General features: G+C 52.8%; 1 pseudogene; it reads right to left on the bottom strand.

Moving 5' to 3' along the window:
- Positions 1–81: 81 nt before the first annotated feature.
- LOC116880571 lies at positions 82–1,470 on the bottom strand (annotated as a pseudogene).
- Between the last annotated feature and the right edge of the window lie 12,612 nt (positions 1,471–14,082).

Below are 14,082 nucleotides of genomic sequence, written 5' to 3'. Positions count from 1 at the left end.
TGAACTCAGCTGTAGCCAGGCAGGTCTGCAAACACAGTGCAAAGGGCTGGGCGCTAAGGGGCAGGGCCAGAGGCCCCCGAGCAGGGCCAGCAGCGCGTGGTGGACGATGGGGTCCTTGGCCATAGGCAGCTCATAGCACCCTATCTGTTGCCTTAAATTCTGAAAGACAGTGCGAACTATAAGCGGGTGAAAACAATAACTATAGAAGTGATGGTCAGCAGGAGGCCCAAGACCAGGGCACAGGTGTTCAGGCACTTGGCGGTGGAGGCAAAATTCTGGGCCCCAATCATGTCACCCACCATCTTCCGGTCCCTGGACTGCGGGGAAGAGATGGAGGGTGGGGTCAGGACAGGGTCCTCGGGTGCCTCTTCCCCCACCCCGGGGTGGTCCCTGCCCAGAGCAGCAGGGTCCACCTGCCCTTCACCCTCCCATTCCCCAGAGCCTGAGCAGGACCCCCCCAACTGCCGCCATGGGCCCCTCCCTCCTGGGGCCTCCCTCTCCTTCCTCAGCCTCAGCCTCTCAGGAGACCCCAGGGCTTGTCCTCCCTCTGCTTCGGCCCCTTCCCTGGCCTCACGCCCCACCACGGGGGAGCAGACTTTGAGTACCTTTTGCTTCTTTTGCACCAGACTTGAGGTCTGAATCCATAGTGTGAGGTTGGAGTGTCCCCACTTGGGCTGGGAGGGAGAACTTCTTGGGGACGGTGGGGACATGGGCCGACCCTGCCATCCCCACGTCCTCCCTGCCTGTGCAGCTTCAGCCTGGGCTCTCCCTGGGAGCGGTCCCACGCACACATGCACACACTCACACTCGTACACACACGCACACCCTCGGGCTTCCCACACCCCGCGCGCCCTCTGGCCAGGCGGACCCCCGCGGGCTCACTGCTCCTGCACCTCCCGGGAGAGCCCCCCACCGCCCCAACCCCGCCCACGCACCTTCACAGAGTAGGCGAAGGCCACGAAGCCCAGGCAGCACCAGTTCAAGAAGATGGTGTTGAACAGGGACCAGAGATGTGGTCGGGCACAGGTGTCTTCGTCTGGATGTTGATCACGGTGGTGGTCACGGGAGCGGAGCTCTGGGGAGGCCCCAGGATGTCCACCTTGTTCTCCTTGACCATCTCCATCTCTGAAAGGAGCAGGTGTGTCCTGGCTGACGCAGAGTGGGGAAGTGGGCTCCCGATGCAGAGACCGAGTGGGTGAGTCTGATGCGGGGACAGTGCTCAGCGGCCCTCCCCTCGGAGGGCAGGTTTTTGGCTTCTCAGAAGTTTCTCTTTCCTGGTGTTTTGTAATTGGTGACTTGGCTGGCACTAGGTGGGCCAACCACGGGGTATCAGTTTCCACCAGAGCAGGGTGGCACAAAGGGCTGTGTGCTGCTTAATCTTCACTTTCTTTTACTGTAACTGATGGAAGTCGTATTTTATAGAACTTGGCTTTTTAACCCATGTAACGTGCAAAACAGAGTTTGCCGTTTTATCCATTTCACAGTGTGTCAGTGGAGACACACTTGGTGTGCAACAACCGTAACTAATATTTAGTTGCAGATCATTTTTATAACCAAAAATATGCCCCATCCGGATCACTGACTCGCTCCCCATCTCCCGGTCCCCTGTGTCTGGCATTCCCTTTATATGTTGGCATCTCTCTGCATTTCCCTCATTCTGTCGCACGCTCTGGGAGAGGCTGCTTTCCCGTCGAGTAATGTTTGGAAGCTTAATTTTGTCTTAGCATCTGTCCATACTTCTTTCCATCTTACGGCCACATGATACTCCGTCCTGTGGGTAGAAGACCTTTCTCACCCAGTAGTGACTTGCTGGACACTTAACTGTCTCCACTACTTGGCCGCTCTGAGTTACGTTGTGCCCATTCCCCACTCAGCACCTATTTCTCCATCTGCAGAACAGCCCCGGTGTTTTCCCCACAGGCTGCGTGGCCCCTTCCCTGTCATGGCTGCAGCTCCAGGGTTCCAATGTGGGCACGTCCCCGTCAGGCTGTGGGCCTCGCTTGCTCCGTTCCAGTGTCCTGGTCTCAGCAGGGTGCGCTGTGCGCATGGCCTGCTGTGGGGGTCTGTCACGCCAGGGTGAGGCCTTAGCCCTTCACGAGCCCCCCTGCCCCGGCTGGCGACCTTTCTTTCCTGGCTTAGGGTGGATGGGAAGGCCAAGAGGACTGGGCAGGGTCTCTTCATCCCCCACAGTGGCTGGACTCTTCCCAAGGCCGTGTCTTTGCTCAGGAGGACAGAATGCTCCAGGCGTATTTCAAATAACTGGCATTCCCTTTCCTACCAGAAGCAGGAGGGAATTTTCCTCTGTTCCTCACTCCGAGAACACGGTGGGTCTCCCTTGAGCTATGGAAGTTTTATCCCTGGACTTGGTCCCCTGAGGTCTCCCCCAGGGACTCAGTGCCTTCGGGGGGGCTCCTGGTTTGCAAGCCCGTCTTCTCACCCGTTTCTCTGGTGTGGGGCTGTTCACCCTGTGCCTTCTCAGAGGGAGCCAAGACGAGTTCTTAATTTTCAATGTCTGCACCTGCTCTCCTGTTGCCAAGCCGGGAGTGACAATCTCCAGGCTCCTTAGGTGTAGGCTGGAGACCAGACCTTTTGTGTTGAACTGTTAGATTTCAGTGACTACCCTTTCCCTCGATTGATTCTCCCTCTTTATAAGAATAATGTCTATCTCCAGTACGGTACTGGCACAAAAACAGACACATAGACCATTGGAACGGAATAGAGAGCCCAGAAATAGACCCTCAACTCTATGGTCAACTAATCTTCGTCAAAGCAGGAAAGAACGTCCAGTGGAAAAAAGACAGTCTCTTCAACAAATGGTGTTGGGAAAATTTGACAGCCACATGCAGAAAAATGAAACTGGCCATTTCCTTACACCGCACACGAAAATAGACTCAAAGTGGATGCAAGACCTAAGTGTGAGAAAGGAATCCATAAAAATCCTTGAGAAGAGCACAGGCAGCAACCTCTTTGACCTCAGCCGCAGCAACTTCTTCCTAGAAACATCGCCAAGGGCAAGGGAACTATACAAAAATGAACTATTGGGACTTCATCAAGATCAAAAGCTTTTGCACAGCAAAGGAAACAGTTAACAAAACCAAAAGACAACTGACAGAATGGAAGAAGATATTTGCAATCGACATATCAGATAAGGGCTAGTATCCAAAATCTATAAAGAACTTAGCAAACTCAACACTCAAAGAACAAATAATCCGATCAAGAAATGGGCAGAAGACATGAACAGACATTTCTGCAAAGAAGACATCCAGATGTCTAACAGACACATGAAAAAGTGCTCCATATCACTCGGCATCAGGGAAATACAAATCAAAACCACAAGGAGATACCACCTCACACCAGTCAGGATGGCTAAAATTAACAACTCAGGAAATGACAGATGCTGGCGAGGATGCGGAGAAAGGGGAACCTCCTATACTGTTGGTGGGAATGCAAGCTGGTGCAGCCACTCTGGAAAACAGCATGGAGATTCCTCAAAAAGTTGAAAATAGAGCTACCCTACGACCCAGCAATCGCACTACTGGGTATTTACCCTAAAGATACAAACGTAGTGATCCGTAGGGGCACGTGCACCCGAATGTTTACAGCAGCAAAGTCCACAATAGCCAAATTTGGAAAGAACCTAGATGTCCATCAACAGACGAATGGATAAAGAAGATGTGGTATATATACACAATGGAATACTATGCAGCCATCAACAGAAATGAAATCTTGCCATTTGCGACGACGTGGATGGAACTAGAGGGTATTATGCTGAGCGAAATAAGTCAATCGGAGAAAGACAATTATCATATGATCTCCCTGGTATGAGGAATCTGAGAGGCAGGGTGGGGGGTCGTGGTGGGTAGGGAAGGAATAAATGAAACAAGATGGGATAGGGAGGGAGACAAACCGTAAGAAACTCTTAATCTCACAAAACAAACTGAGGGTTGCTGGGGGGAGAGGTGTGGAGAGGGAGGCTGGGGGATGGACACTGGGGAGGGAATGTGCTCTGGGGAGTGCTGTGAAGTGTGTAAGACTGATGATTCACAGACCTGCACCCCTGGGGCAAAGAATACCTTATATGTTAATAAAAATAACTTTTCAAAAAGAACCATGTCTATCTCTTTATTGATGTCCTCTGCTTTGTGTAACTTTGCCTCCCAGCCTCCTTCGTGTCCTGAGCAGGCTGTCCTCTAGCTCTCTGACCAAGTTCATAGGCTGTTCTGCGTCTTCTCCTGTGAGAGGCCACCTCTGACTCTGACGTGCAGGTCCTGTGGGCTTTCTCTGCGGAGAATGGGCCATAGCTTCTCGGCCTGCTCTTCCGTTTCTGCGGAAACCTGGACAGTTTCAACCATATGCTGTAGCAATGCCGGGTCCTGGCTCCCCCTTTCCAGGCTGGGGGCTGCTGTTGGCAGGTTCAGTACTGAGCGCCTGGTCCGGTTCTTTCATTCTCCCCACGGCCCCCGCTCGGGGAGGCTCGGTGGCGGCCTCGGCCCAGTGCCTCTGCCGGACTCATGCGTTGGCAGGGCCGCCCTGTGCCGAGTGCGCTGCACGCGCCCCCGTGCAGTGCCGGCTGCGCCGCAGGAGCGTTTCCTGTTTTTCCTGACGTGAGGACTCAGACCGCTTATTCCACGGTCCGCTCCTGCAAAGGGGCTGACCTACAGCTGAGACTGAATCTTCAAGGGTCCCCTCCTGTCCTCCCGCCTCCCTCCACCACAGAGGCACTGTCTCTGACGCTGACCTTGGGCTTGAATGTCACGTTCTATTGCAGAGGAAGCCAGTTTTGGGGGAAGAGATTGGAACGATCTGCTTTGTGGCCTGCTTCTCTTGCCCAGCAAAACCTCTGAGCCGGGTCTCTGGAGCTGCTGGCGGAACCTCTCTCTGAGGTGCCTCCCCGGCCCTCCAGTGGCTGAGCACTCAGTGGAGGGAAAGCAGCTTGCCTCCCTTGGCTTGGAGAGCCTCCAGCTCATGACCCAAAGCAAGGACAATCCGGGTCCCTACATGCCCAGTGCTTCGAGCCCCAGGCAGGGCCTCCGTTCCACGACTGGGAGCTGCGCAGCAGGGAGCCCCAGTCTCGGACTTCGCTCACCGGGGGCTCAGCCGGAAGTGGCCAGGCAGGACGAGAAGTGATGAGGTCCTGCTCCTGCAGGGTAGAGCCCTCCGGCTGACGCTGGGGGAGAGAGCCCTGTGTCCGGCCCTACGGTCAGGAGAGGACTCAACCCTGAGGACCTGGTGGGGCGAGGTGGGGGCAGAGTGTGATCTTGGCTCCTGCCGCGCAAGCTCTGACCCTTCTTTCTACGTGTCCGTAGCCATTCCCGGTAGAGGTCTCTTCACCGGCTATTTGGCTTTGGGGCCATTTCCAGAGCCTCTGCAGGGTCATTCGATGCAATTACCACAGGTTTGCCTGGGGACCCGGCCGGCTCATGCCTCCATGCTGGAAGGCTGCCCCCAGAGCTTCTCAGAGGCATTTCCTGACCCGGAGCTCCAGACTCCTGGGCTCAGCACAGGCAGGGCCACACTGGAGAGGGTCTTGCTTCCTCTCCTCAGATTCTGGACCGAGGCTGGGGCTGCCCCGACCCTTCCCTGCTTTCTAGCCGCTGCCTTCATCTTCGAGTTAAATTTCAGAACCCGGCAAGAATTTCTGGGAGTCGTGGGCCTCACCCAGGAAATCAAGAGCTTTTTCTGTGTGCTGGACACGGCTCCCTGTGAGCGTCTCGGATAATTCCAGAAGGGCTGACTTGCGCGAGGAGACTGGTATCTCTCACTGTCGGTTAATTTCTCGTCTGTCCCAAGTGAGACAGGTGGAAACTGGCCCGGGTTGGAGAAAGCCTCACAGAACCTCCTCAGCCCCCTTCCTGTGTCAGGACTCCCTCAGGGGGTTCCTGCTGGTGTGGGGTCTGTCCGCCCCCAGGGAAGGGGCTGCTGTGGGTGAGTGAATTAAGTGATTCTGGAGTCCAGGCTGTGCTGCCTTCCGGAGCTACAGCTCAGGGACGGACCAAGACCCCGCTATTCCTGCAACTGCCAGAGGTGGGGGAGGGACAGGTGGGAGGGAAAGGCAGAGCGAGCCCAGGCACTGACCTCCTCTGCAGGGTTAGGGCCTGGGTCGCTGCCGGCACTAGGGACCCCCAGAGCATGGGGCAGGTGTGGAGGGAGCTGACGGAGGTATTTCCTCTTGGGGCCTTGGGTTTTCCTTACACTCATTCATCCGTGAGTCACTGCCATTCATTTATTTAATATTTTTGCATATCAGTTTAGTGTCTCTCTCAGAATATCCTCTTCCCTAAGGATTATACATTTTTTTAGTGTACATACATATACCAACAAAGTATTTCTGACTAGATCTATATTTTGACAATCTCTCCTATCAAGGTGACCTTGAAGCCCTGCGTGAGCAGGAAGTGAAAACCAGAGCAGGCATGCAAATTACCAGAGTCATGAAGTTGTGTCTCCTGCCCCCAAAACCCCCTGGCAAGGGCTGGGTGATTTGCTGGTTCCAGCCTTAATCTCTGTGCACACAGGAGCTCACCACAAAAGTAACTGAATGGAAACTCAGTGTCTACGCCCAGCACAGGACCCAGGCCTCCCAGAACCGCACCTCCCAGACCCCGCGCGAACCTCCCTAAACAAACAGTGACAAAGCCCGGCGGGCGGAGGCCTGGCTTCTAGCACGGCCAGGTCATGGGATTGAAAATGTCCGGTTTTCCGGTACAATTCCAGACCAAGAGTCACAAACACACAGTCCACACACAGAGGGACGCGTTCAGCAGAGCTGTCTTTGAGGGGACAAACACGCTAGATGAAGATTTAAAATATGATCGGGAAACCCCAAAGACACGTCGAACAAGTTCAAAGGAAACAAAAATAGTGTTTCGCTAAATGGAGACTATGAAGAAAGAGCGAAAACATTTTCAGAAGAATCCAGTAGAGATTCTGAGGTTGGGCAGTGCGCAAATGAACCGAGAATTCGCTGCGGGGTGGAGAACACGCCCAACCGTCAGGAGGAGTCAGCGGGCGAGCGCGGAGGTCGCTAACGGGCATCATCGTGCGGAGGACAGGTGCGTCGGGCCTCAGAGGCCTGTGGGATGCCAGCCACGGTCCCACACGGTGAGATGCGCCCCAGAGCGAAGGCGAGAGAAAGCATAGAACGAGCATGTGAAGAAAGAATGTCCAGAAGCTTACCAAAATCAATGAAAAAAATCCCCACTAATCCAGGTGTCCAAGAAGTTCCGTAAATTCAAGGAATGACCCCAAAGAGATGTGCACGTAGACGCGTCACAGACTGTCCAAGAGATGTGCACGTAGAGGCGTCATGGACTGTCGAAAGTCAAAGACAAAGAAACTCAGGCACCCAGTCTCAGGGAGAGGAGCATCTTGTCGTCGTGTTTGCTGGCGTTGGCCCGTGACTTAGGAGGCCCAGCCTCTCCTTCTGTGCTCTCCCGCCCTTGAATGTTTTCCCTGGAGAAGTGTCTAACCCAGCCCTTGGCCATTCTGAACTGGGTCATTTGTCTTTTCCTGTATTTGTGTCCTCTGTGTCCCCTTGAGCCAGTCTGGAGATGGTGTGTGCCGGACTCTTTCATCCAGCTTTTCCGACCCGTTGGTGTGCCGCAGTCCATGGCACTCCCATAGTCCTGCTATTTCTGGAAGTCAGTTGTAGTGTCCCCACTTTCATGTCTGACTTTAGAAACCGGAGTCTTTTTTCTTCTTAGTCCTTCTAGCTGAAGGGGTGTCCATTCTGCTGTAGTTGTCAACGAACCCACTTTTGGTTCGTCAATTTTTGTTACACCTAAACGTTATCATTTCCTTCCTCCGGCCTTCATTTTAGTTTGGTCCTTGTTTTCTCTGGTCCCCACAGGGAAAGGCCTTGCACTGGTCCTCTTTCTTCTCTTTGTGTAGGAGTCTCTGCCTGAAGGAGTTCCCTCCGAGCGCTGTTTGCCCTGCTTCCCAAAATGCTCATACGTTTGGGTTTATTTTCACTCATCTCAAAGCTCTTTTTGTCTATCTTGTGATTTATTCTTTGCTTTTCTGCTTATGCAGGGAATTTCCCTGCTTTACTTCTTTTTTTTTTAAGTTTTTATTTATTTATTCATTTGTCAGAGAGAGAGAGTGCGCACAAGCAGTCAGAGGCAGAGAGAGAAGCAGGCTCCCCGCTGAGCAAAGAGCCTGATGTGGGACTCGATCCCAGGACCCTGAGATCATGACCTGAGCCGAAGGCAGTGGCTTAACCGACTGACCCACCCAGGTGTCCCCTTTTTTTTATTTTTTAAAAGATTTTTTTTTTAGAGACTTTATTTATTATTTGACAGACAGAGATCATAAGTAGGCAGAGAGGCAGGCAGAGACAGAGGGGGAAGCAGGCTCCGCCTCCAAGCAGAGAGACTGATGTGGGCTCCATCCCAGGACCCTGAGATCATGACCTGAGCCAAAGGCAGAGGCTTAACCCACTGAGCCCCCCAGGTGGCCCAACTGCTTTACTTCTGTTACAGAATTCTAACTGTATTTCATTGAGGTCAGATAAAACATTTTGTATGATTTCGAGCTGTTTTCATTAATTGAGACTTGTTTTATGGCCTCACATGTGTCCCATCTGGACAGTATGGCATGTGTCCGTGAGAATGCGCGTTCCTATGTTAGTTCAGTTGGGTTGTACTTGCTGTGAGACCACCCCACAGGACGAGAATGTCCCCCCACCCTCCCCAAAACTTCTGATCCCAGTGTTGACTGTGATGAGGCCTCACGTCCGCCAAGAGGCTGAGGTAAGGCGTATTTCTCACATGATGATGATGATGCGTTATGGGGAGAGCGAGGTGATCCCAGCAGGTCCATGAATGGCTTGAGGGGGCAGAGCAAGGAGGCTGCTTGAGGCTTTTAAGGTGGCTTAGGAACTGGGGCCGGGACGTGATTTGCCACGCGTGGTTTGGACTCCCCTCCAGCGCCAAAGGAGACAGCAGCCAGGCCTTCCTGTCAGCTTGATGAAGGGCAGAAAGGGAGGCCAAGGGTGAGGCTTGACGCTATCAACAAACATCAAAAAATGGAATTGGGGTCGCCTGGGTGGCTCAGTGGGTTAAAGCCTCCGCCTTCAGCTCAGGTCATGATCTCAGGGTCCTGGGATCGAGCCCCGCATCCGGGCTCTCTGCTCAGCGGGGAGCCTGCTTCCTCCTCTCTCTCTCCGCCTGCCTCTCTGCCTACTTGTGATCTCTGTCTGTCAAATAAATAAAATATTTAAAAAAAAAAAAGTGGAATCAGACTCTTGATCACAGCTCACACCCGATATGCGACTGTGCCTGAACTGTGCCTTGTTTCATTTCACTTCACGTGAGCCTCTTTGAGGGACCCATCATGGCACTCTGTGCGGCCTGTGGGCTGAGGCTCGTCGGGGCGGTGAAGGTCCCACTCAGCGCCTCATTGGGGAGCCCGGCCTGAGTATCTGAGAAGTGAAGCAGGTGCCTTTTCGAGGTCAGGGATCTCTGGAACCCTGGAGGTGATGAGGAGTGTCTCTGGGAGCCCATGCCGTGGTTGTAGTATGTGTAGAGACACATGAGAGATCTGTGAGACAAGAGATTGGCAGAATTCAGTTCTTTGCCCCTAAGTCTGTAAAATGGGACGATGGGCCATGCACTGACCACGGCCTCTAGTACTGACCACGGCCTCTAGTACTGACCACGGCTTGCTCCCTCCATCCTCACCCCTTTCAGGGACGCCTGGTCAGGGGACAACAAGCAGCAGCCTCCTTGAGCGCCACCAAGCACTGTGGCAACCTGGCCCCCGTGGCATGAACTAACTCGCACTGTGGGTTACAGCTTTTGTGTCCTGCTCGTGAGCTGGTCCTTCCTTAATTATAAAGCACCCTCCACGGGGGCACCTGGGTGGCTCAGTCAGTTAGGCGTCCAACTCTTGATTTCAGCTCAGGTTGTGGTCTCAGGACTGAGTCCCATGTTGGTCTCGGAGATCGGCGTGGAGTCTTGGTGAGTCTCTCCCTCGGCCCCTCCCCGTCCTACCCCGCACTCTCTCCCAATAAATACTAAGTAAAATCTCTAAAAAAATACCCTCCTTTATACCCAGTGACAACTACCTTCAAGTCTGTGCGGTCTGACCCTTAGTGTCCCCAGGGCAGGCCTCTTCCCATGGCTGCTTCCAGAGCAGATATCTTCCCAACCTGTGTGTGTTGTCCAACCGGAAGGCTTCCTGCAGACTGCCTCTCTTTGGATCACATTTCTCTTTTTTTCTGTCTTTCGATTGACTGTTTTACCTATTTACATTTAATATATTTATTAAGGTAAAAGTGACTTTGATTTGCCATTTTTCCTAAATGTCTTAGGTCTTATTTTCTGTTTTCTCTATTCCTCAATAATTGCCTTTATGAAATAGATCATTTGTATTTTAATTTCCTTTTCATTTATTTTACTATATTTATATATTTTTTAAGATTTTATTTATTTGACAGAGAGAGAGACACAGCGAGAGACAGAACACAAACAGAGGGAGTGGGAGAGGGGGAAGCAGGCTTCCCACTGAGCAGGGAGCCCGATGTGGGGCTCAATCCCAGGACCCTGGATCATGACCTGAACAGAAGGTGGATGCTTAACGACTGAGCCCCTCCGGCGCCCCTATTTTACTATATTTTTTTGCAAGTTACTTTCTTGCAAAAAGTGGTTGCTATGGGGCTTAAGATTAGCATTTTACCTTATCATAAACTGGCTTTAAATAACCCAAGTTAATTTCAATAAAAGCCAAAACGTTTACTGATGTTTAGTTCCATTCACTCCTTCATCTTTCATGACATTTTCGTCACACATAAATCTTTATTCATTGCATATAATAATATTCAATATAAATACCAGATTTATAATGTTTCTTAATGCAGGCACCTTTTAAATAAAAAGAAAAGGTACAAACAAAAATACATTTATACAATTTTTATCCAGATATAGTTACTTGTGTGGATCTTACACTTCTTCCTGTGAATCTGAGCCACTGTCCACTGTTCTTTAATTTTAGCCTAAAGAACTCCTTTAAGCATTTTTAAATTTTTTTTAAGTTTATTTATTTATTTATTTATTGCAAGAGAGAGGGAGTGCAAATGGGGAGGAGGGGCAGAGGGAGAGGGAGAAGCAGGCTCCCTGTTGAGCAGGGAGCCTGACATGGGGCTCCATCCCAGGACCCTGAGATCATGACCTGAGCTGAAGGCAGAGGCTTCACCGACTGAGCCACCCAGGCGCCCCTCCGTTCAGTATTTTTGTAGGCCCGTTCTGCTAGCCTAGAATCATTCCTGGGTTTGTTTATTTGGGAATGTCTGAATTCTCCTTACTTGTGTGGCTACTTTTGCTGGATATAGAATTCTGGACTGACCGTGACGTGTCATGGCCCTGCCTGCTGGTCTCCATGGTTCTGATGGGACACCCCTCCTTATCTTCCTGGGGATTCCTTCTACAGGAGGACTTGCTTCTCTCTTGGGGCTTTCAAAATTGGCTCTTTGACTTCACTTCCAGGGGCTCGGTTATCTTGTGTCCAGGCTGGGTCTCTGCATTAACCTTCTGTGCTGCTGTTGAACTCATGGGACATGCTTTCACCACATCTGGCAAGTTTTCAGTCCTTATTCTTCACGTCGAATTTCTGCCCCTCCTCTGTCACTCGTCTCCGCTCGGGATGTCCATGACACACACACGCGCTGATACCCTTTACTGAGTCCATAGGCTTTCGAGGCTGACTTAATTTTTCTTCTTTTTTGTTCTGCTTCTCAGACTGGATAACCTCCATTGACCTACCTTCACGTTCACTGACTGTTCTTCTGCTGCCTATAGATGCCGCTGACCTCTTCTGTGAGATCTTCGGGGTGGGGGGGACTGTCCACTCTGTAAGTTCTACTTGGTCCGCTTAGAGGACTTGTATCTCTTTACTGATATTTTGTACTTGGTGGGAGTTCCTTCTCATACTTTACTTTGTTTTTGTGGTTCCTTTCAGGTCTTTGAACAGATTTCAAGAGCTGATTTAAAGTCTTTCTCTAGCGTTACAATATCTGGGGTCCCTCCAAGACAGTTTCTATTGACCCCTTTTTTTCCTGTGTATGAGCCGTACTTTCTTGTTTATTTGTTTATCATGATGCTTTGTTGAAAATTGGACTTTTGGGGCACCTGGGTGGCTCAGTGGGTTAAGCCTCGGCCTTCAGCTCAGGTCATGGTCTCAGGGTCCTGGGATCGAGCCCGCATCGGGCTCTCTGCTCAGCGGGGAGCCCGCTTCCTCCTCTCTCTCTGCCTGCCTCTCTGCCTGCTTGTGATCTCTGTCTGTCAAATAAATAAATAAAATCTTCAAATAAATAAAATAAAACTTTCTAAATAAATAAGGAAAAGAAAATTAGACTTTTATTATTTCTTTATTTTTCACAAAAATCGCACTTCTAAAATGATACAAGGTAGCAACTTGGGAAGATGAACTCACCCTCTCCCCAGCGCGGGCTGTTCTTCCCCTTCTGCTGTGGCCGCGCTCTTGGTTCTCTTCTCTGAAGTAATTCTGGTCGGTCTATTTGCTTGGCCCTCTGCGGCCACACACGTCCCTGATGAGATCTGTGGAGAGCCAATGTTTGGACAGAGATTTCTCAAACTTCCTCTGTCTTGGGCCGCGCTGGGGCCTGCCAGGGCTTCCCGGGCGTGAGCACCGCCCCACGCGCGCGCTTGGCTTCGGGACTCCCGGGAACATGTTGGATTTTGTCTCTTTTTCCGTTTTTAAACTGAGAGGACGTTCACGTAAGGGCGATGACCGTTCGGTGCCTTCACCATGTTGTGCCACCGCCTCTCCCTCTAGTTTCAAAAAACTGCCATCAGCTCCGGGAAACCCCCACCCGCGGAGGAACCCGCGCCACTCCCCTGTCCTCGCGTCCTCTGATACCCCGACCCCGCGGGACAGCTGCGCGCTCCGGGGACCTCCGGGGACCTCCGGGGACCTCCGGGGAGCGAGAGCACGCGGTAGCCGCCGTCTGTGTGCGCCTGTCCCGCGGGGCGGGGCGCAGCTGGGGTCCGTGCAAGCCGCGGCCTGTGTCGGGCCGGGCCGGGGTCCCGCGGCCGCCCAGCACCGGGCCCGCGCGGAGACGCACCTGTTTCCCCGCCGTCTGTCCAGGCGGCGGGCGTCTCCGCGGGCGGGAATCGCGCCGCCGTCACCAGTGCGTGTGCGCTCCGGGGCGACAGGGTCCCCCCCCCTCGGGCTGCCGGCCGCGCTGGGCCCCACGGCGGCGGCCGCTCGGGGTGACTCTGCGCCCCCGCGCGCCGAGGCTCTCGCTTCCCCGCGCCTCGCCGGCGCTCGCCGCGCGCGGTCTTGCTGCGGGGGAGGTCGTGGGCCCCCGCGGCGGTTTGGGTCGCGTTTCCCCTGCGACCCGCGACGCGCTCCTGGGCTCTCCGTGCATCTTCCCGGAGAAACGTTGGTTCAAGCTTTTTGCGCAGTTTAAAACTGTTGGACATTTTCCAAGTTCCCTACGGACGTCTCGTCCCCCAGCTTTTCCTCTTGAGCTTTCGGGTAGCCCCGGGCCTGTCTGCCCCGAAACGCTCTAGGCGGACGCAGCCGCGACCTTAACCCGTTTGCCTTTATTTCTTCTCTGATGCACTTCCTAGATGACAGCTTCTAACCCACGTAGCCTTATTGATTGATTGATTGATTGATTGAAGATTTTATTTGACAGAGAGAGAGATCACAAGTACGCAGAGAGAGAGGGGGAAGCAGGCTCCCCACTGAGCAGAGAGCCCGATGCGGGGCTCGATCCCAGGACCCTGGATCATGACCTGAGCCGAAGGCAGAGGCTTTAACCCACTGAGCCACCCAGGCGCCCCAGCCTTATTTATTTTTTTAAGATTGTATGTATTTATTTGTCAGAGAGAGACCGCAAGCGGAGGGAGGGGCAGAGGGGGAAGCGGGGTCCCCACTGAGCAAGGAGCCCGAGCCTCTCGATCCCAGCACCCTGAGCGGAAGGTCGCGGGGCTCCAGATGCTTAACCAACGGAGGCACCCAGGCGCCCCTGAATCGTTTTATTTCCGCCCGAAAATTTTCTTCTAACATTTCTTACAAGGTGGGTCTGCTGACAAAGTCCTTGTTTTTGCTTGAGAA

Source organism: Lontra canadensis, unplaced genomic scaffold (genome assembly GCF_010015895.1).
Source record: "Lontra canadensis isolate GAN:19392208 unplaced genomic scaffold, GSC_riverotter_1.0 scaffold66, whole genome shotgun sequence".
NCBI classification, from domain to species: domain Eukaryota; kingdom Metazoa; phylum Chordata; class Mammalia; order Carnivora; family Mustelidae; genus Lontra; species Lontra canadensis.
Note: the sequence above shows the minus strand (reverse complement) of the source record. Positions and strands in the feature narration are given on the sequence as shown.